Here is a 22,039-nt window from a genome sequence, read left to right as displayed (position 1 = left end):
GCCCGGCGCCGCCGCCTCCCTCCCCACCCCGCCCCGCCCGGCGCCGCCGTACACCGCCGCCGCGCCTACCCCTGCCTCCTGCACCTGCTACCATGGCACCGCCGGGACTCCTCCCCACTGCTTCCACCTCGACAATGGTTTCCCCAACCCCGCCGGCTTCGCCACCAGCCACTCCTTCATCCACAATAATCATAGGAGACAGCTACACGGGCGAGCCTACGAGCAAGACCTCGACGACGCTGGCGGTGGAACACCACGGATGTGAGGGCGCTTGGAAGGCCGCGGTGCCGCGATTAAGTCATGAGGACCGCGGCGGCAGCAGTCAAAATCTTCATGAAGTCTCTCCGCTTACCCTCCCTCGGTCTGATTTCTCTCCAATCTTTGAATCCCCTCAGTTTGAACTAATGCCATGTATTTTCTGAACAGTTAGTGAATCATTTGTCAGTTGAAAGATGGTTGATGCACCAAAAAAGATTGTATTGATTCAATCTGGAAAAGTCAAGATCACAATAGCAATTACATATGCATTTGTTGGGCCAAAAGTAGCAGTTACATATGCATTTAGTTAATCTTTTGGCCTATCACCGTTTCATGCATTTTTTTGTGGACTTTCATTTGACCTTGAGTGTTGACTTGCTTTTCTGTTGCTAACAATGTCCGGCTTGCCGAATGTACTTGCTTATCCTTGTACTGGAGTACCATTATTCACCATATACACACTTTCCAATTCTGTCTGTTTACTATCTAGGAGTCAGACCATGGCTGCACGGAGCAGGTCCACCCACTAGGGGCTGGCCGCCGTGTCCGCCATGAGGATTCCTGCACTAAGCCTTGCCGGCGTTCCCGGCCACCAAGGTACTTCTACTTATGTGTCTCTATAAGATTCCTGCATATGTTTTTGTGCTTTCCACTTAATGCATTGTTAGCTCTATGTTACACTTCTTTTAGGTACTTCCTGCTCCAAAATCAATATACATAGGCATATTTGCTCATGAAACTGCTCTGGTTTTTCTTTTAGAGTTTACTCCCATTTACTTGTGTCGTTCTACAATAATAACAGAATTGATATCGATTAAACTTCTTTGAGTATCTTGAAATTTAATGATTTCCCATGGAATATGAAGTTTGAGAATGACACCTGCTGAGCTGAAAATAATCTAGCGAGCAATAGTATAATGAATAGTTATTACCGTATCGGCATCACATTGCTCATGGGTGAATAACACAACAATAAACTAGAAAAATGGAAATGCTCTGTTTGGTTTGGGTACCATTCAGGAAAGTAGTTAACAGAGATAGACTATTTGACAGTTGCAGAGTGACACCACCACCACATATGAAGCAGAGAGTTTGTAAAGAGACACTAAATAATCATCTGGAGTGAGACACAATTGCTTTCTTGTTTAGTGAAGACGATCTTTTTTGGGGTGTAATATAACTATGGTAGCTCTCTGGAGTGAGAATGCCGAGGCCCTAAAAAACAGCCATCGACACGGAGTTCCTGCCATTAAGGATAAAAAAGCTAGCAGAGAAACAGCTTGGGGAATCACAAGCTTATCTTGCCTTTTGAATGTGCAGCCTGTAACCAGAGAAGCTTGTTCTAATTATCGTATGCTTATTTTCCCCGAGCTGTTTCTCTGCTAGCTATTATTCTCAAGCAACTACCAAACTATGGATAGAAGAAGTCTTAACATGGAGCTATTTCAAAACAAGATGAGGAGAGACTCAAGAATTTAAACAGTAAAATACGAACCTGCACATGATCATATAATGTGCGGATCACAGGCTGGCCAAAGCCTTCTTTCGAGTCTCCTAACATTGCCTGCTTAATTTTCACTACCTGCAAGTACAACTAGCTAGAAATTTCGGTATGCTGCTATGTGCCTTGAGTTTGTAAGTCAAGATCTCTTTGCTTCCAGGAGAGTTTGACCACTCATATCTCTCTTTTTCTTGCCACCTGCACTTAGTAATTTTTTTTCCTATGATATATATTGTATCATTTTGGTTGCTGAATATGATAGTCGTAGCCCGTCAAAATATTATGATAGCCGATTGATTCTTCTTAAAAGGTATATTGACTGTTGCAAAGTTTACCTGGTCTTCTATTTATATTTTCCAGAATACAGTCCTAGAGATGTTGCTTTATTTGAGTTCTGCTTATTGCATTTATTGGAGCACTTGCAATGGGCACATTGAATGTTTAAATGTTCCTCTTGCTGCTGACCACACTACAGTTCATTATATCTCATTGAGACCTTAATCATCTTCCATGTTTATTAGAAGGTAGCATAGTACTGGTTGAACCCGATAGTTACCTGAAACCATTGCTTAACACCGAGCCCCTCTACTTTCTAAAAGGTTTCCATTTTGGTTTACTGAATATTTTTTCCTGCTTGAACTATATCAGTTGGGCAAGTGCTAGAACCCAGGAGCATATGATTTTGCTGCTCATGACATACGCGTCAATATTGCAATCAACTCTGACTGCAATTGTATAGACAAGGGCCTGCATTCTATATGGAAGGTTCGACATTGAAGCTGCTCGCATTGATCTGCAATAGATCTTGACTTCAGCGGAAAACGAGGTATATTGAGCTTAATTTCGCATGGTTACATACAGATAGAACCAGTTGTACAATATATGTTTTTTGTCCTAAAGTACCGCTTCTACTTCTGATTCATGTAATGACTATTCAGTGTATATAGTTCATTCTCTACACCTTTTCTTTTAAAGAAAACACTATTTCTTTGTGTTTATATTTAAGACCTATGTTTTTATTTTAGAGAACACATATGAATTTTTGTTGGACATGAAATGAGCTACCATAACTACTATAATCTATGCATATGGTTTCAGTAGATTTTTTTGGTTTTTTTTTTCGAGATTGACGGGGGCCCAAAAAAACCCACCGCTTGTTATATTCCAACTCGAAGGTGACTTGGCAGTCAGTACAGATACAAGTAAGCGCCCAAAGGCGCAAAAGAAAATTACAGGGGAGAGCAAGAGAAAGCCCAAAACTAGAAGAAAGAAACAAAATGGAGGGGAAGGCTGGCACCAGAACCAAACTGAAACCCCTAGAGACCGACATCTCGGGTGGATTTCACGTGTTGAATTTCACATGGAGCAACTTTGTCCGCGGGTTCTGTACACACTATTTTCATCAGCTTGTGTAGTAGCAACAATATTTTGTGCCACGACATGTAGACGAAACAGAGGGAAAAACTTTGTAGAGATAGAAGTTTCACTATTAAAAACACAATAAAAGTGCCCTATGCTCTTTCATCTGACATAAACCATTTCAGATCATATTTGTCTACCAACCAGCATCTATGAATAGCAGTGGTGATATTATAAGGTGGCGGTATTATATATATATATATATATATATATATATATATATATATATATATATATATATATATATATTTTCTTAGTTGAGAACTTGGTAGTTAGGGCATGTGGATTACAAATACCACGCCGAGAAAACTTACATGCTCTTGTCATTGCAGGTTTCATGGAGGCAGTGCCTTATTCTACATGATGGGAATTCAACGGCATTTTATTGTTTTGTTCTTAAATACTAGCTGGGTGTGCCGTCTATTCACAGATGAAGTAATCTGAACATCTCTTGCAGACAAAACGCTCGGGGAAAGTTCCCAGCCGTGCACCTGTGACCGCTGAAGAGGCATACTGTTTTAGGAATGCATGACAGACTGGTCGCGAGATTTGTGTCTAGGATGGAATTACATGATATGTCAAAATGGTGGTCTTTATTATGCAATTTAACTGATCTCTTGTTGCACCTCTCCTTTCCAGAAAAACAATTATTTAATTTTTCAAATTTGATCTTCTGTCTGCATAGTTTGCAAGGGAAATGCATCGGTTCAAACCATTTTGGAAAATCTAGGTCGACAACCATATACTAAGTGAACTTACTACCGACTGCATTTCCTGTTAACAGAGTTTATTGTTTGATATTTGGGACTCTTAGTTTCTAAGGATAATTCAACCGAGGCAACACACCCGCATATGCACCTTATAGAGATGAGGGCAACCTTATTTGTTTGTTAGACTTGAATGTAAGTGGAGCGTACTGGCATGTGAAGTAGCTTTTGTCAAGTTTTCCGCCCATTGCAACGCACGAGCATATGTACTAGTATATATATATATATATATATATATATATATATATATATATATATATATATATATAAGAGAATCACTGCTTACGTTGACGTCCGTCCTCTCCTCGTCACCTCGTGGGCTTTTTTCTGCTTCTACTCCAGGCTTTCACCCCTCAAAGAAACTATAGGCTTCGGCCTCCTGCTCTATCTAAGCTCGAACTTAGTCAGTGTACTTGTGTATAGAAAAAGGAAAACGAATCGTGGTCGGTATTGGCATTGTAATTAGGAATAATCCGGTGACATGTCGTGCTGGGCTGGGACTCTCGCCGTAACTAGCGTACGCCCGCACGAGAGCTCATAAGTTACGCACGAGATCGAGACTTATTACATCGTGGGTTGCTCGCGACGTTCTGCTGGGACGAAAAGTTCAACTGGATCGGAATCGCCTCATACTGATGAGCGAGAGCGAGACGGAGACGGCGACGGCGTCGTCGCGTGAACGAGATTGGTCGTCTCTTCCAGCGGACATACTGGTGGAGATTCTGGAGTATTTGCGGTGGTCGAGCCACCCGAGTTTCGGCTTGGTGTGCCGAAGATGGCAATCTGCACGCGCTCTATCGCCCTTCTACCCGGCGTGGATCACTCCTCTCCTCCTCAATGTCGCCGATGTGGGCAGCAGCAACGTGCGGTACTACAGCCCCTTTTACCACAAGAATTTCGAGATCGCCTACAAGCTGAACACGCCAGGCGCCATGATCTGTTGCGCCACCGGACAACACTTGACGCTATGCATGAAGAACCTGGTCCTCACGGCACAACTCCTGACAGGCGACGTCTGCAAGTTGCCACCGATCATACGTGGAAGGTTCGACGCGGTCGTTTATGACGGCAATCGTAGGATGTTTGGTGTCGAGAAGTCGTTCGGTATGCTGCGGATTGCCCGTTGCATCAAAAACAATATGGGCGAGTGGGCGGAATGGGAATACAGGTGGTTTGATCCAGACGGTCCAATGTTTCCCCCGTCGCCAGATTGTAACCCAGTTCTCCACAACGGCTTGATGTACCTATTGGGAGAAGACGGAGGGCTAGCAGTCTATGATGTGAGTAGGCATGATGGAAATTTTGAAATCCTGGACAAGCCCAACAGCTTTGGATTCGAATGCGAAGACAGCTACTTGGTTGAGTCGGACCAACACGAGCTCATGGCTGTCCTTTTTGGGCACCGTGGGACGCCGGTAAATGTTGTCAAGCTCAATGAGCATACAATGGAGTGGGAGAAGATAGAAAACCTAGAGGGGAGATCCCTATTCACCGGAACGTTGTCGACGACAATGAAGGAGACTAACATCAAGTGGATGCAGAACAAGATATTTCTCCCTAGGTTCTATGATTGGCCTCAGACCGTCCTCGTTGACCTTGTACAACGAGACGGTGAATTGGCCTTCGTGCCAAATTCAAGATTCTCAGATGCCACGATAGAGGATAACTATGGCACAGACATATGGACTTACGAATTGGGACAAGGTGAGGAAGCAAAGGAATTTTGGGAAACGGAGAAAGTGAACTATAGTATTTGGGTTGATTTCAGTAGTTATTAAATTTGTACAATGTCGTTCGCAATATTGTGACATGCATTCCTAATGAAATTGTACATGAAACACTATCGCCAGATAACTTTGTCGTAGCATCTTCTTCTTTTTGTATGTTTTTTTAGAACTGTATCTCTTGTTATCACTAGTCATGATGTGGGGAATGATGTAAGGGCAACCAACTACAATATCGCGGACCCAAACGCCACTAAATATCCGGACCGTGCGGTCCGGACATTTTTTTGACATCCAACACCGTGCATCAAGCGTCCACGGCGTGGACTGGGTATCTGAATTTTCCTAAACTGACATCAAACCTGGAGAGCTTTAGGGGAGTCCGAAACATCCACCAGGACCACTTGTTATTTGGATTATATCTCTCCACACCCCACGTGCTTTTTTCCTCTAGGTCCACATGGCACATCTCGTTGCCCGGATTTGATAGTTATATTTGATGTCTACACTAGTGGCTGGGGAGTGCCCTAGGCGCACCTCTTGAGGCGGTCAGGTGCGTTGCTAATTAGGTTGTTGTTCTTGTTCACTCATCAGCACCACAACAATGATGAGCTTTATAAAGTTTTGAAAAACACATATATTCATCAACAATCTATCAACCAGTTTTCTCTAAGATGAATCAATAAAAATGGCACCCTTCCATCCACACATACTCTTCTATGTAGCACCACTTGGAAGTTGCCCAGAATCAAATACTATTATCATCATCAGGACAGCCACACATGGTTGCTCGTGTCCATGTCCCCAACCCTATCAATCATAAAGACAAGGAGAGATGTCAGCAGGTGACCAAAGGGTGCAGAGCCAACAGGAAGACATGTAACTGAGAATGTGTTCTTCTCGTTTATGGTTACAGGTCAATTGGCATTGCTCTCCTCCCTTACGGTTTCATGGTTTTGTATTGCTAATAGAACAAAGCAGGTTGTGTTTATAGATGGTGCACGTGTCAGTTCAGTGGCATGTTCTTATATTTTTAATTTACCATGGCTATGAGCTCTTACAGTACAGAAACAAAGTTTTGGATCAGGCAATGGCATTATGCAACCTTTCCAATTTGCCTACACCTATACAATGAAAACTTTGCAAACTAATCCAAAATGACTTTTTCAGTTCAGAAAGGAATCAATGCAAATCGCGGACAATGGAAATTAACAAGAGCAAAAAGGAGAGCTCACCAAGTCCGCCTTTGTGAATGCCGAGATGCTTTTGTAGCCATTGTTCCACGGCTCATCGCCGTGGCCATTGTAGCTACCGCCGTCAGTACCTGAAAACTCCAAACAAGCTTTAACAACTTAAAATGCTATTAATGTGTGTATATTCCATTCAGGGCGATCTAATATCAATTGCTAGGTGAACTAAGTGGTTTGTCCAAGGCTGGAAGGTGGAAGGTATAAGAATATAAGTGAGTTTAACAATAAAACAAACCAACTAGTCCAAGTATATAAAAAAGCTATAATTTTGCTCAGAGCTACAACAGTATCAAAAAAGAATTCCACTAGACCAGAAATATAAGATAGGATGACATAAAGTTGTGAAGCAACACGGTATAATATTAGAAGAAAAGTAAAAACTGAAACTAAGAAAGAAATATACTTAAGTTAGATCAAACCAAATGCTCCAAAAATCTGACCCGGATATATGTAATTTCTGTCTACAGTGTGTTGTGCATCTGCGGCATACAATGATCATGATAGATGATTATTGGAAACGGTAACAGGCAGAAATCATTGTTATGCTCATTACACCATGTAGCTTCTGGACACTCCAAACAGAGTAACTTACAAAAGGTCGAGAGTGGAATTTCTAGCGGTGCCGGTTTCTACCGGGTAAGTTGGCGCCACCTGATCCTGTGAGGTGATTCAGGATGGATTTCTGGGTATTCAACATTTCGATTTTCCTTTTGCGGGGAACTTTCAAAGATCTTTATTCAACGAATGCATTCCCCGAGTAGTCAGCCAAAAGGCTAGTGATCAGGAAGCTAGGGGTAGTCTCGAGCCAGTTTTCAGTCACATTAAGCGTACTAGCACGCTTAGCACATAGATGTGCAGGACCATTTGCCGCTCTTATTACATGTTGAATTACAAATGATGAAAATCTAATAATGAGCTCTCTAATTTCTGCGAAAATCGGTGCTACAATCAAACGATCGTTGTAGCGATTGTTCCAGAGGTTTACTGCCTCTAGACAGTCAGTCTCCAGGGTCACCTCGGTGAAGCCCCTCAACCTGGCGAAAAGCACACCCTCCTTCATGGCTTGAACCTCGGGGACCAGTGAGTCAGAGACCCCCATGTATGGCTTGCACCAGGCTCCTAAGAAGGTTGAAGTCGATCGGGCCACTCCTACACCCGCAATGTCGTCTCCAAAGTTGATCGAGGCATCCGTGATGATTTTTATGTTGTTTACACCCGTAGAGCGCCAGCCATAGCCTGGCAGTATGGTGGTCTGCTGTTTAGGAAGTTCCAGCAGTGCTAGATCTTCTCGAGTGCGTCTTACCGAGCTCGCTGGGTCGATCTGCACCTGATCATGCGTCCACCTATTGCGAGACATCCGGATGGACCACATAATTGTGATGATTATTGCGCGGTCTTTCTCCGAGAACCGCTGCTCGCATAAAATGTGAAGGAAATATGCCCTAGAGGCAATAATAAAGTTATTATTTATTTCCTCATATCATGATAAATGTTTATTATTCATGCTAGAATTGTATTAACCGGAAACATAATACATGTGTAAATACATAGACAAACATAGTGTCACTAATATGCCTCTACTTGACTAGCTCGTTGATCAAAGATGGTTGAGTTTCCTTGTCATGGACATGAGTTGTCATTTGATTAACGGGGTCACATCATTAGAAGAATGATGTGATTGACTTGACCCATTTCGTTAGCTTAGCACTTGATCGTTTAGTTTACTGCTATTGCTTTATTCATGACTTATACATGTTCCTATGACTATGAGATTATGCAACTCCCGAATACCGGAGGAACACTTTGTGTGCTACCAAAAGTCACAACGTAACTGGGTGATTATAAAGGTGCTCTACAGGTGTCTCCGATGGTGTTCGTAGAGTTGGCATAGATCGAGATTAGGATTTGTCACTCCGATTGTCGGAGAGGTATCTCTGGGCCCTCTCGGTAATGCACATCACTATAAGCCTTGCAAGCAATGTGACTAATGAGTTAGTTGCGGGATGATGCATTATGGAACGAGTAAAGAGACTTGCCGGTAATGAGATTGAGCTAGGTATTGAGATACCGACGATCGAATCTCGGGCAAGTAACATACCGATGACAAAGGGAACAACGTATGTTGTTATGCGGTTTGACCGATAAAAATCTTCGTAGAATATGTAGGAACCAATATGAGCATCCAGGTTCCGCTATTGGTTATTGACCGGAGACATGTCTCGGTCGTGTCTACATAGTTCTTGAACCCGTATGGTCCGCACGCTTAAAGTTCTGTGACGATCGGTATTATGAGTTTTTGTGTTTTGATGTACCGAAGGTAGTTCGGAGTCCCGGATATGATCACGGACATGACGATGAGTCTCGAAATGGTCTCGACGTAAGGATCAGTATATTGGACGACTATGTTCGGACACTGGAAGTGTTTGGGGAGGTTTCAGACATATACCGGAGTACCGGGGGGTTACGGAACCCCATAGGGAGTATAATGGGCCTATTGGGCCTTAGTGGAGAAGAGGAGGGGCGGCCAGGGTAGGCCGCGTGCCCCCTCCCCCTCTAGTCCGAATTGGACAAGGAAGGGGGGCCTTTCCTTCCTCCTCTCTCCTTCCCTTCCCCCTTCTCCTACTCCTACTAGGAAAGGAGTCCTACTCCCGGTGGGAGAAGGACTCCCCCTTGGCGCGCCCTCCTCCTTGGCCAGCCGCCTCCCCCCTAGCTCCTTTATATACGGGGGCAGGGGGGCACCCCAAGACACAACAATTGATCATTGATCTATTAGCCGTGTGCGGTGCCCCGTCCACCATAATCCACCTCGGTCATATCGTAGCGGTGCTTAGGCGAAGCCCTGCGTCGGTAAGTTCATCAACACTGTCATCACGCCGTCGTGCTGACGAAGCTCTTCCCCGAAGCTCTACTAGATCATGAGTTCGCGGGACGTCACCGAGCTGAACATGTGCTGGTGCCGTACGTTCGATACCGAGGATCGGTCGATCGTGAATATGTACGACTACATCAACCGCGTTGTCATAACGCTTCCACTCACTGTCTATGAGGGTACGTAGACAACACTCTCCCCTCTCATTGTTATGCATCACCATGATCTTTCATGTGGGTAGGATTTTTTTTGAAATTACTACGTTTCCCAACAGTGGTATCAGAGCCATGTTTATGCATAGATGATATATGCACAAGTAGAACACAAATTGAGTTGGGGGCGATACAAGTCATACTGCTTACCAGTATGTCATGCTTTGGTTCGGCTGTATTGTTGGATGAAGTGGCCCGGACCGACATTACGCGTACGCTTACGCGAGACTGGTTCTACCGACGTGCTTTGCACACAAGTGGCTGGCGGGTGTCAGTTTCTCCAACTTTAGTTGAACCGAGTGTGACTAAGCCCGGTTCTTGAGAAGGTTAAAACAACACTAACTTGACGAAATATCGTTGTGGTTTTGATGCGTAGGTAAGAACGGTTCTTGCTCAGCCCGTAGCAGCCACGTAAAACTTGCAACAACAAAGTAGAGGACGTCTAACTTGTTTTTGCAGGGCATGTTGTGATGTGATATGGTCAAGACATGATGCTATATTTATTGTATGAGATGATCATGTTTTGTAACAGAGTTATCGACAACTGGCAGGAGCCATATGGTTGTCGCTTTATTGTATGCAATGCAATCGCCCTGTAATTGCTTTACTTTATCACTAAGCGGTAGCGATAGTCGTAGAAGCAATAGTTGGCGAGACGACAACGATGCTACGATGGAGATCAAGGTGTCACGCCGGTGACGATGGTGATCATGACGGTGCTTTGGAGATGGAGATCAAAGGCACAAGATGATGATGGCCATATCATATCACTTGTATTGATTGCATGTGATGTTTATCCTTTATGCATCTTATTCTACTTTGATTTACGGTAGCATTATAAGATGATCTCTCAGTAAATTTCAAGGTACAAGTGTTCTCCCTGAGTATGCACCGTTGCCAAACTTCGTCGTGCCGAGACACCATGTGATGATCGGGTGTGAAAAGCTCTACATTCACATACAACGGGTGCAAGCCAGTTTTGCACGCGCAGAAATGCTCGGGTTAAACTTGACGAGCCTAGCATATGCAGATATGGCCTCGGAACACTGAGACTGAAAGGTCGAACGTGAATCATGTAGTAGATATGATCAACATAGTGATGTTCACCATTGAAAACTACTCCATTTCACGTGATGATCGATTATGGTTTAGTTGATTTGGATCACGTGATCACTTAGATGATAAGAGAGATGTCTATCTAAGTGGGAGTTCTTAAGTAATGTGATTAATTGAACTTTAATTTATCATGAACTTAGTACCTGATAGTATTTTGCTTGTCTATGTTGTTGCAGATAGATGGCCCGTGTTGTTGTTTCATTGAATTTTAATGCGTTCCTTGAGAAAGCAAAGTTGAAAGATGATGGTAGCAGTTACACGGACTGGGTCCGTAAATTGAGGATTATCCTCATTGCCGCATAGAAGAATTACGTCCTGGAAGCACCGCTGGGTGCCCGGCCTACTGCAGATGCAACTAACGACATTATGAACGTCTGGCAGAGCAAAGCTGATGACTACTCAATAGTTGAGTGTGCCATGCTTTACAACTTAGAACCGGGACTTCAACGATGTTTTGAACGTCATGGATCATATGAGATGTTCCAGGATTTGAAGTTAATATTTCAAGCAAATGCCCGGATTGAGAGTTATGAAGTCTCCAATAAGTTCTACAGCTGCAAGATGGAGGAGAATAGTTCTGTCAGTGAACATATACTCAAAATGTCTGGGTATAATAACCACTTGATTCAATTGGGAATTAATCTTCCGGATGATAGTGTTATTGACAGAATTCTTCAATCACTGCCACCAAGCTACAAGAGCTTCGTGATGAACTATAATATGTAAGGGATGGATAAGACAATTCCCGAGCTCTTCGCAATGCTAAAGGTTGCGTAGGTAGAAATCAAGAAGGAGCATCAAGTGTTGATGGTCAACAAGACCACCAGTTTCAAGAAAAAGGGTAAAGGGAAGAAGAAGGGAAACTTCAAGAAGAACAGCAAACAAGTTGCTACTCAGGAGAAGAAACCCAAGTCTGGACCTAAGCCTGAGACTGAGTGCTTCTACTGCAAACAGACTGGTCACTGGAAGCAGAACTGCCCCAAGTATTTGGTGGATAAGAAGGATGGCAAGGTGAACAAAGGTATATGTGATATAAATGTTATTGATGTGTACCTTACTAATGCTCGCAGTAGCACCTGGGTATTTGATACTGGTTCTGTTGCTAATATTTGCAACTTGAAATAGGGACTATGGATTAAGTGAAGATTGGCTAAGGACGAGGTGACGATGCGCGTGGGAAATGGTTCCAAAGTCGATGTGATCGCGGTAGGCACACTACCTCTACATCTACCTTCGGGATTAGTTTTAGACCTGAGTAATTGTTATTTGGTGTCAGCGTTAAGCATGAACATTATATCTGGATCTTGTTTGATGTGAGACGGTTATTCATTTAAAACAGAGAATAATAGTTGTTCTATTTATATGAGTAATATCTTTTATGGTCATGCACCCTTGAAGTGTGGTCTATTTTTATTAAATCTCGATAGTAGTGATACACATATTCATAATATTGAAGCCAAAAGATGCAGAGTTGATAATGATAGTGCAACTTATTTGTGGCACTGCCGTTTAGGTCATATTGGTGTAAAGCGCATGAAGAAACTCCATACTGATGGACTTTTGGAATCACTTGATTATGAATCACTTCGTACTTGCGAACCATGCCTAATGGGCAAGATGACTAAAACGCCGTTCTCCGGAACAATGGAGTGAGCAACTGATTTTTTGGAGATCATGCATACTGATGTATGTGGACCGATGAATATTGAGGCTCGTGGCGGGTATCATTATTTTCTCACCTTCACGGATGATTTGAGCAGATATGGGTATATCTACTTAATGAAACATAAGTCTGAAACATTTGAAAAGTTCAAAGAATTTCAGAGTGAAGTGGAAAATCATCGTAACAAGAAAATAAAGTTTCTACGATCTGATCATAGAGGAGAATATTTGAGTTACGAGTTTGGTCTTCATTTGAAACAATGCGGAATAGTTTCACAACTCACGCCACCCGGAACACCACAGCGTAATGGTGTGTCCGAACGTCGTAGTCATACTTTACTAGATATGGTGTGATCAATGATGTCTCTTACTGATTTACCGCTATCGTTTTGGGGTTATGCTTTAGAGGCGGCTACATTCATGTTAAATAGGGCACCATCGAAATCCATTGAGACGACGCCTTATGAACTGTGGTTTGGCAAGAAACCAAAGTTGTCGTTTCTTAAAGTTTGGGGATGCGATGCTTATGTGAAAAAGCTTCAACCTGATAAGCTCGAACCCAAATTGAAGAAATGTGTCTTCATAGGATACCCCAAAAAACTATTGGGTACACCTTCTATCACAGATCCGAAGGCAAAACATTCGTTGCTAATAATGGATCCTTTCTAGAGTAGGAGTTTTTCTCTCGAAAGAAGTGAGTGCGAGAAAAGTAGAACTTGATGAGGTAACTATACCTGCTCCCTGATTGGAAAGTAGTTCATCACAGAAACCGGTTCCCGTGACACCTACACCAATTAGTGAGGAAGCTAATGATATTGATAATGAAACTTCAGATCAAGTTACTACCGAACCTTGTAGGTCAACCAGAGTTCGATCCGCACCAGAGTGGTACGATAATCCTGTTCTGGAAGTCATGTTGCTTGACCATCTCGAACCTACGAACTATGAAGAAGCGATGGTGAGCCCAGATTCCGCAAAATGGCTTGAGGCCATGAAATCTGAGATGGGATCAATGTATGAGAACAAAGTGTGGACTTTGGTTGACTTGCCCGATGATCGGCAAGCCATAGAGAATAAATGGATCTTCAAGAAGAAGACTGACACTGACGGTAATGTTACTGTCTACAAAGCTCGACTTGTTGCGAAAGGTTTTCGACAGGTTCAAGGGGTTGACTATGATGAGACTTTATCACCCGTAGCGATGCTTAAGTCTGTTTGAATCATGTTAGCAATTGCCGCATTTTATGATTATGAAATTTGGCAAATGGATGTCAAAACTGCATTCCTGAATGGATTTCTAGAAGAAGAGTTGTATATGATGCAACTAGAAGGTTTTGTCGATCCAAAGGGTGCTAACAAAGTGTGCAAACTCCAATGATCCATTTATGGACTGGTGCAAGCCTCTCGGAGTTGGAATAAACGTTTTGATAGTGTAATCAAAGCAATGGTTTTATACAGACTTTTGGAGAAGCATGTATTTACAAGAAAGTGAGTGGGAGCTCTGTAGAATTTCTAATATTATATGTGGATGCCATATTGTTGATTGGAAATGATATAGAATTTCTGGATATCATAAAAGGATACTTGAATAAGAGTTTTTCAATGAAAGGCCTTGGTGAAGCTGCTTATATATTAGGTATCAGGATCTATAGAGATAGATCAAGACGCTTAATTGGACTTTCACAAAGTACATACCTTGATAAAGTTTTGAAAAGGTTCAAAATGGATCAAGCAAACAAAGGGTTCTTGCCTGTGTTACAAGGTCTGAAGTCGAGTCAGACTCAATGCCCGACCACTGCAGAACATAGAGAGAAAATGGAAAGTGTTCCCTATGCTTCAGCCATAGGTTCTATCATGTATGCAATGCTGTGTACCAGACCTGATGTGTGCCTTGCTATTAGTTTAGCAGGGAGGTACCAAAGTAATCCAGGAGTGGATCACTGGACAGCGGTCAAGAACATCTTGAAATACCTGAAAAGGACTAAGGATATATTTCTCGTTTATGGAGGTGACAAAGAGCTCGTCGTAAATGGTTACGTCGATGCAAGATTTGACACCGATCCAGACGATTCTAAATTGCAAACCGGATACGTGTGTTTATTGAACAGTGGAGCTGTCAGTTGGTGCAGTTCTAAACAAAGTGTCGTGGCGGGATCTACGTGTAAAGCGGAGTACATAGCTGCTTTGGAAGCAGCAAATGAAGGAGTCTGGATGAAGGAGTTCATATCCAATCTAGGTGTCATACCTAGTGCATCGGGTCCAATGAAAATCTTTTGTGACAATACTGGTGCAATTGCTTTGGCAAAGGAATCCATATTTCACAAGAGGACCAAGCACATCAAGAGACGCTTCAATTCCATCCGGGATCAAGTCCAGGTGGAAGACATAGAGATTTCAAAGATACATATGGATCTGAATGTTGCAGACCTGTTGACTAAGCCTCTTCCACGAGCAAAACATGATCAACACCAAGACTCCATGGGTGTTAGAATCATTACTGGGTAATCTAGATTATTGACTCTAGTGCAAGTGGGAGACTGACGGAAATATGCCCTAGAGGCAATAATAAAGTTATTATTTATTTCCTCATATCATGATACATGTTTATTATTCATGCTAGAATTGTATTAACCGAAAACACAATACATGTGTGAATACATAGACAAACATAGTGTCACTAGTATGCCTCTACTTGACTAGCTTGTTGATCAAAGATGGTTGAGTTTCCTAGCCATGGACATGAGTTGTCATTTGATTAACGGGGCCACATCATTAGGAGAATGATGTGATTGACTTGACCCATTTCGTTAGCTTAGCACTTGATCGTTTAGTTTACTGTTATTGCTTTCTCCATGACTTATACAAGTTCCTATGACTATGAGATTATGCAACTCCCGAATACCGGAGGAACATTTTGTGTGCTACCAAACGTCACAACATAACTGGGTGATTATAAAGGTGCTCTACAGTTGTCTCCAATGGTGTTCGTAGAGTTGGCATAGATCGAGATTAGGATTTCTCACTCCAATTGTCGGAGAGGTATCTCTGGGCCCTCTCGGTAATGCACATCACTATAAGCCTTGCAAGCAATGTGACAAATGAGTTAGTTGCGGGATGACGCATTATGGAATGAGTAAAGAGACTCGCCGGTAATGAGATTGAGCTAGGTATTGAGATACCGACGATCGAATCTCGGGCAAGTAACATACCGATGACAAAGGGAACAACGTATGTTGTTATGTGGTTTGACCTTTAAAGATCTTCGTAGAATATGTAGGAACCAATATGAGCATCCAGGTTCCGCTATTGGTTATTGACCGGAGACATGTCTCGGTCATGTCTACATAGTTCTCGAACCCGTAGGGTCCGCACGCTTAAAGTTCTATGACAATTGGTGTTATGAGTTTTTGTCTTTTGATGTACCGAAGGTAGTGCGGAGTCCCGGATATGATCACGGACATGACGAGGAGTCTCGAAATGGTCTAGACGTAAAGATCGATATATTGGACGACTATGTTCGGTTACCAAAAGTGTTTCGGGAGGTTTCGGACATATACCGGAGTACCGGGGGGTTACCGGAACCACCCGAGGAGTATAATGGGCCTATTGGGCCTTAGTGGAGAAGAGGAGGGGCGGCCAGGGCAGGCCGCCCCCCCCTCTAGTCCGAATTGGACAAGGAGGGGGGCGGCGGCACCCCCCTTTCCTTCCTCATCTCTCCTTCCCTTCCCCTTCTCCTACTCCTACTAGGAAAGAAGGAGTCCTACTCCCGGTGGGAGTAGGACTCCCCCCTGGCGCGCGCCGGCCGCCTCCCCCCTAGCTCCTTTATATACGGGGGCAGGGGGGCACCCCAAGACACAACAATTGATCATTGATCTCTTAGCCGTGTGCGGTGCCCCCGTCCACCCTTATCCACCTCGGTTATATCGTAGCGGTGCTTAGGCGAAGCACTGCGTCGGTAACTTCATCAACACCGTCATCACGCCGTCGTGCTGACGAAGCTCTTCCCCGAAGCTCTACTGGATCATGAGTTCGCGGGACGTCACTGAGCTGAACGTGTGCTGAACACAGTGTTGGGGAACGTAGTAATTTCAAAAAAATTCCTACGCACACGCAAGATCATGGTGATGCATAGCTACGAGAGGGAAGAGTGTCGTCCATGTACCCTCATAGACTGCTGGAAGCGTTATAACAACGCGGTTGATGTAGTCGTACTTCTTCACGATCGACCGATCTTCAGCACAGAACGTACGGCACCTCCGCGTTCAGCACACGTTCAGCTCGGTGACGTCCCGCGAACTCACGATCCAGTAGAGCTTCCAGGAAGAGCTTCGTCAGCACGACGGTGTGGTGACGGTGATGATGATGCTACCGATGCAGGGCTTCGCCTAAGCACCGCTACGATATGACCGAGGTGGATTATGGTGGAGGGGGGCACTGCACACGGCTAAGAGATCAATGATCAATTGTAGTGTCCTTGGGGTGCCCCCCTGCCCCCATATATAAAGGAGGTAGGGGGGAGGCGGCCGGCCAAGGAGGAGGGCGCGCCAAGGGGGGAGTCCTACTCCCAGGGAGTAGGACTCCTCTTTTCCAAGTAGGAGTCGGAGTAGGAGAAGGGGGAAGGAGGAGAGAGTGGGGAAGGAAAGGGGGGCTTCGCCCCCCCCCTCCTTGTCCAATTCGGACTAGAGGGGGAGGGGGTGTGCAGCCTGCCCTAGCCGCCCCTCCTCTTCTCCACTAAGGCCCATTAGGCCCAATATACTCCCCAGGGGGTTCCGGTAACCCCCCGGTACTTTGGTATATGTCCGAAACCTCCCAAAACACTTCCGGTGTCCGAACATAGTCATCCAACATATCGATCTTTACGTCTTGACCATTTCCAGACTCCTCGTCATGTTCGTGATCATATGCGGGACTCTAAACTACCTTCGGTACATCAAAATACAAAAACTCATAATACTGATCGTCACATAAGTTTAAGCGTGCGGACCCTACGGGTTCGAGAACTATGTAGACATGGCCGAGACACGTCTCCGGTCAGTAACCAATAGCGGAACCTGGATGCTCATATTGGTCCGTACATATTCTATGAAGATCTTTATCGGTCAAACCGCATAACAACATACGTTGTTCCCTTTGTCATCGGTATGTTACTTTCCCGAGATTCGATCGTCGGTATCTCAATACGTAGCTCAATCTCGTTACTGGAAAGTCTCTTTCCTCATTCCGTAATGCATCATCCCGCAACTAACTCATTAGTCACATTACTTGCAAGGCTTATAGTGATGTGCATTACCGAGAGGGCCCAGAGATACCTCTCCGACAATCGGAGTGACAAATCCTAATCTCGATCTATGTCAACTCAACAAGTACCATTGGAGACACCTGTAGAGCACCTTTATAATCACCCAGTTACGTTGTGATGTTTGGTAGCACACAAAGTGTTCCTCCGGTAATCGGGAGTTGCTTAATCTCATAGTCATAGGAACATGTATAAGTCATGAAGAAAGCAATAACCATAAACTAAACGATCAAGTGCCAAGCTAACAGAATGGGTCAAGTCAATCACATCATTCTCCTAATGATGTGATCCTGTTAATCAATTGACAACTCATGTCTATGCCTAGGAAACTCAACCATCTTTGATCAACGAGCTAGTCAAGTAGAGGCATACTAGTGACACTGTGTTTGTCTATGTATTCAAACATGTATTATGTTTCCGGTTAATAAAATTCTAGCATGAATAATAAACATTTATCATGATATGAGGAAATAAATAATAACTTTATTATTGCCTCTAGGGTATATTTCCTTCAGTATCCCACTTGCACTAGAGTCAATAATCTAGATTACACAGTAATGATTCTAACACGCATGGAGTGTTGGTGCTAATCATGTTTTGCTTGTGGAAGAGGCTTAGTCAACGGGTCTGCAACATTTAGATCCGTATGTATCTTGCAAATCTCTATGTCTCCCACCTGGACTTGATCCCGGATGGAATTGAAGCGTCTCTTGATGTGCTTGGTTCTCTTGTGAAATCTGGATTCCTTTGCCAAGGCAATTGCACGAGTATTGTCACAAAAGATTTTCATCGGACCCGATGCACTAGGTATGACACCTAGATCGGTTATGAACTCCTTCATCCAGACTCCTTCATTTGCTGCTTCTGAAGCAGCTATGTACTCCGCTTCACACGTAGATCCCACCACGACGCTTTGTTTAGAACTGCACCAACTAACAGATCCACTGTTCAATGTAAACACGTATCCGGTTTGCGATTTAGAATCGTCTGGATCAGTGTCAAAGCTTGCATTGACGTAACCATTTACAATGAGTTCTTTGTCACCTCCATAAACGAGAAACATATTCTTAGTCCTTTTCAGGTATTTCAGGATGTTCTTGACCACTATCCAGTGATCCACTCCTGGATTACTTTGGTACCTCCCCGCTAAGCTAATAGCAAGGCACACATCAGGTCTGGTACACAACATTGCATACATGATAGATCCTACGGCTGAAGCATAGGGAACATTTTTATTTTCTCTCTATCTTCTGCAGTGGTTGGGCATTGGGTCTGACTCAACTTCACACCTTGTAACACAGGCATGAATCCTTTCTTTGCTTGATCCATTTTGAACTTCTTCATAACTTTATCAAGGTATGTGCTTTGCGAAAGTCCAATTAAGCGTCTTGATCTATCTCTATAGATCTTGATGCCCAATATATAAGCAGCTTCACTGAGGTCTTTCATTGAAAAACTCTTATTCAAGTATCCTTTTATGTATCCAGAAGTTCTATATCATTTCCAATTAGCAATGTGTCATCCACATACAATATTAGAAATGCTACAGAGCTCCTACTCACTTTCTTGTAAATACAGGATTCTCCAAAAGTCTGTAGAAAACCATATGCTTTGATCACGCAATCAAAACATTTATTCCAACTCCGAGAGGCTTGCACCAGTCCATAAATGGATCGCTGGTGCTTGCACACTTTGTTAGCTCCCTTTGGATCGATAAAACCTTCCGGTTGCATCATATATAACTCTTCTTCCAGAAATCCATTCAGGAATGCAGTTTTGACATCCATTTGCCAAATTTCATAATCATAAAATGCGGCAATTGCTAACATGATTCAGACGGACTTAAGCATCTCTATGGGTGAGAAAGTCTCGTCGTAGTCAACTACTTGAACTTGTCAAAAACCTTTCGCAACAAGTCGAGCTTTGTAAACGGTAACATTACCGTCAGCGTCAGTCTTCTTCTTGAAGATCCATTTATTTTCTATGGCTTGCCGATCATCAGGCAAGTCAACCGAAGTCCATACTTTGTTCTCATACAGGGATCCCATCTCAGATTTCATGGCCTCAAGCCATTTTGCGGAATCTGGGATCACCATCGCTTCTTCATAGTTCGTAGGTTCGCCTTGGTCAAGTAACATGACCTCCAGCATAGGATTACCATACCACTCTGGTGCGGATCTGCTACGTCTTGAGCTTGCGTTGGTTTTCTTTGAAGAGGAAAGGGTGATGCAGCAATAGTGGCGTAAGTATTTCCCTCAGTTTTTGAGAACCAAGGTATCAATCCAGTAGGAGGCTCCTCAAAAGTCCCACGCACCTACACAAACAAACAAAGAACTCGCAACCAACGCAATAAAGAGGTTGTCAATCCCTTCACGGCCACTTGTGAAAGTGAGATCTAATAGAGATAGTATGATAAGATAAATATATTTTTGGTATTTTATAATATAGATGCAAAAGGTAAAGATGCAAATAAAAGTAGATTGGAAGCAAATATGATAAGAGATAGACCCGGGGGCCATAGGTTTCGCTAGAGGCTTCTCTCAAGATAGCATAAGTATTACGGTGGGTGAACAAATTACTGTCAAGCAATTGATAGAAAAGCGAATAATTATTAGATTATCTAGGCATGATCATGTATATAGGCATCACATCCGTGACAAGTAGACCGACTCCTGCCTTCATCTACTACTATTACTCCACACATCGACCGACTCCTGCCTGCATCTAGAGTATTAAGTTCATAAGAACAGAATAACGCCTTAAGCAAGATGACATGATGTAGAGGGATAAACTCATGCAATATGATATAAACCCCATCTTTTTATCCTTGATGGCAACAATACAATACGTGCCTTGCAACCCTTTCTGTCACTGGGTAAGGACACCGCAAGATTGAACCCAAAGCTAAGCACTTTTCCCATGACAAGAAAGATCAATCTAGTAGGCCAAACCAAATTGATAATTCGAAGAGACTTGCAAAGATAACTCAATCATACATAAAAGAATTCAGAGGAGATTCAAATATTTCTCATAGATAAACTTGATCATAAACCCACAATTCATCGGATCTCGACAAACACACCGCAAAAAGAGTTTACATCGAATAGATCTCCACAAGAGAGGGGGAGAACATTGTATTGAGATCCAAAAAGAGAGAAGAAGCCATCTATCTAATAACTATGGACCCGAAGGTCTGTGGTAAACTACTCACAACTCATCGGAGGGGCTATGGTGTTGATGTAGAAGCCCTCCATGATGGATTCCCCCTCCGGCAGAGCGCCGGCGAAGGCTCCAAGATGGGATATCGCGGATACAGAAGGTTACGGTGGTGGAAATTGTGTTTCGTTAGCTCCTTGGATGTTTTCGGGGTACGTAGGCTTATATAGGAGGAAGAAGTACGTCGGTGGCCGCCCGAGGGGCCCAAGAGACAGGGGGCGCGCCCTGTAGGGGGCGCCCTACCCTCTCGTGGCCGCCTCGGCTGCTTCTTGACTTGCACTCCAAGTCCTCCGGATCACGTTCTTTCCAAAAATCACGCTCCCTAAGGGTTTCATTCCGTTTGGACTCTGTTCGATATTCCTTTCCTTCGAAATACTGAAATAGGCAAAAAAATAGCAATACGGGCTAGGCCTTCGGTTAGTAGGTTAGTCCCACAAATGATATAAATGTGTAAAATAAAGCCCATAAACATCCAAAAGGGGTAATATAATAGCATGGAGCATTCAAAAATTATAGATACGTTGGTGACGGATCAAGCATCCCCAAACTTAATTCCTGCTCATCCTCGAGTAGGTAAATGACAAAACAGAATTTTTGATGTGGAATGCTACCTAGCATAATTCTCAATGTAATTTTCTTTATTGTGGCATGAATGTTCAGATCCAAATGATTCAAAATAAAAGTTCATATTGACATAATAAATAGTGACACTTCAAGCATACTAATCAAAGTAATCATGTCTTCTCAAA

The 22,039-nt window shown here is 43.4% G+C and overlaps 1 long non-coding RNA gene across 2 annotated transcripts; it reads left to right on the top strand.

Annotated features, from left to right (window-relative positions):
* The first annotated feature begins 32 nt into the window (after window positions 1-32).
* Window positions 33-3,852, top strand: LOC119324093. 2 transcript variants are annotated; one of them, XR_005156768.1, is made up of 3 exons: window positions 33-855; window positions 2,408-2,585; window positions 3,511-3,852. It is a non-coding gene; the product is annotated as an uncharacterized LOC119324093 (long non-coding RNA). The 2 variants fall into 2 exon arrangements; XR_005156767.1 differs by having other exon boundaries at window positions 33-2,585.
* The last annotated feature ends 18,187 nt before the right edge of the window (window positions 3,853-22,039 follow it).

Source organism: Triticum dicoccoides, chromosome 6B (genome assembly GCF_002162155.2).
Source record: "Triticum dicoccoides isolate Atlit2015 ecotype Zavitan chromosome 6B, WEW_v2.0, whole genome shotgun sequence".
NCBI classification, from domain to species: Eukaryota; Viridiplantae; Streptophyta; class Magnoliopsida; order Poales; family Poaceae; genus Triticum; species Triticum dicoccoides.
The sequence above is the reverse complement of the archived record's forward strand: the minus strand, read 5'-3'. Positions and strand labels throughout refer to the sequence as shown.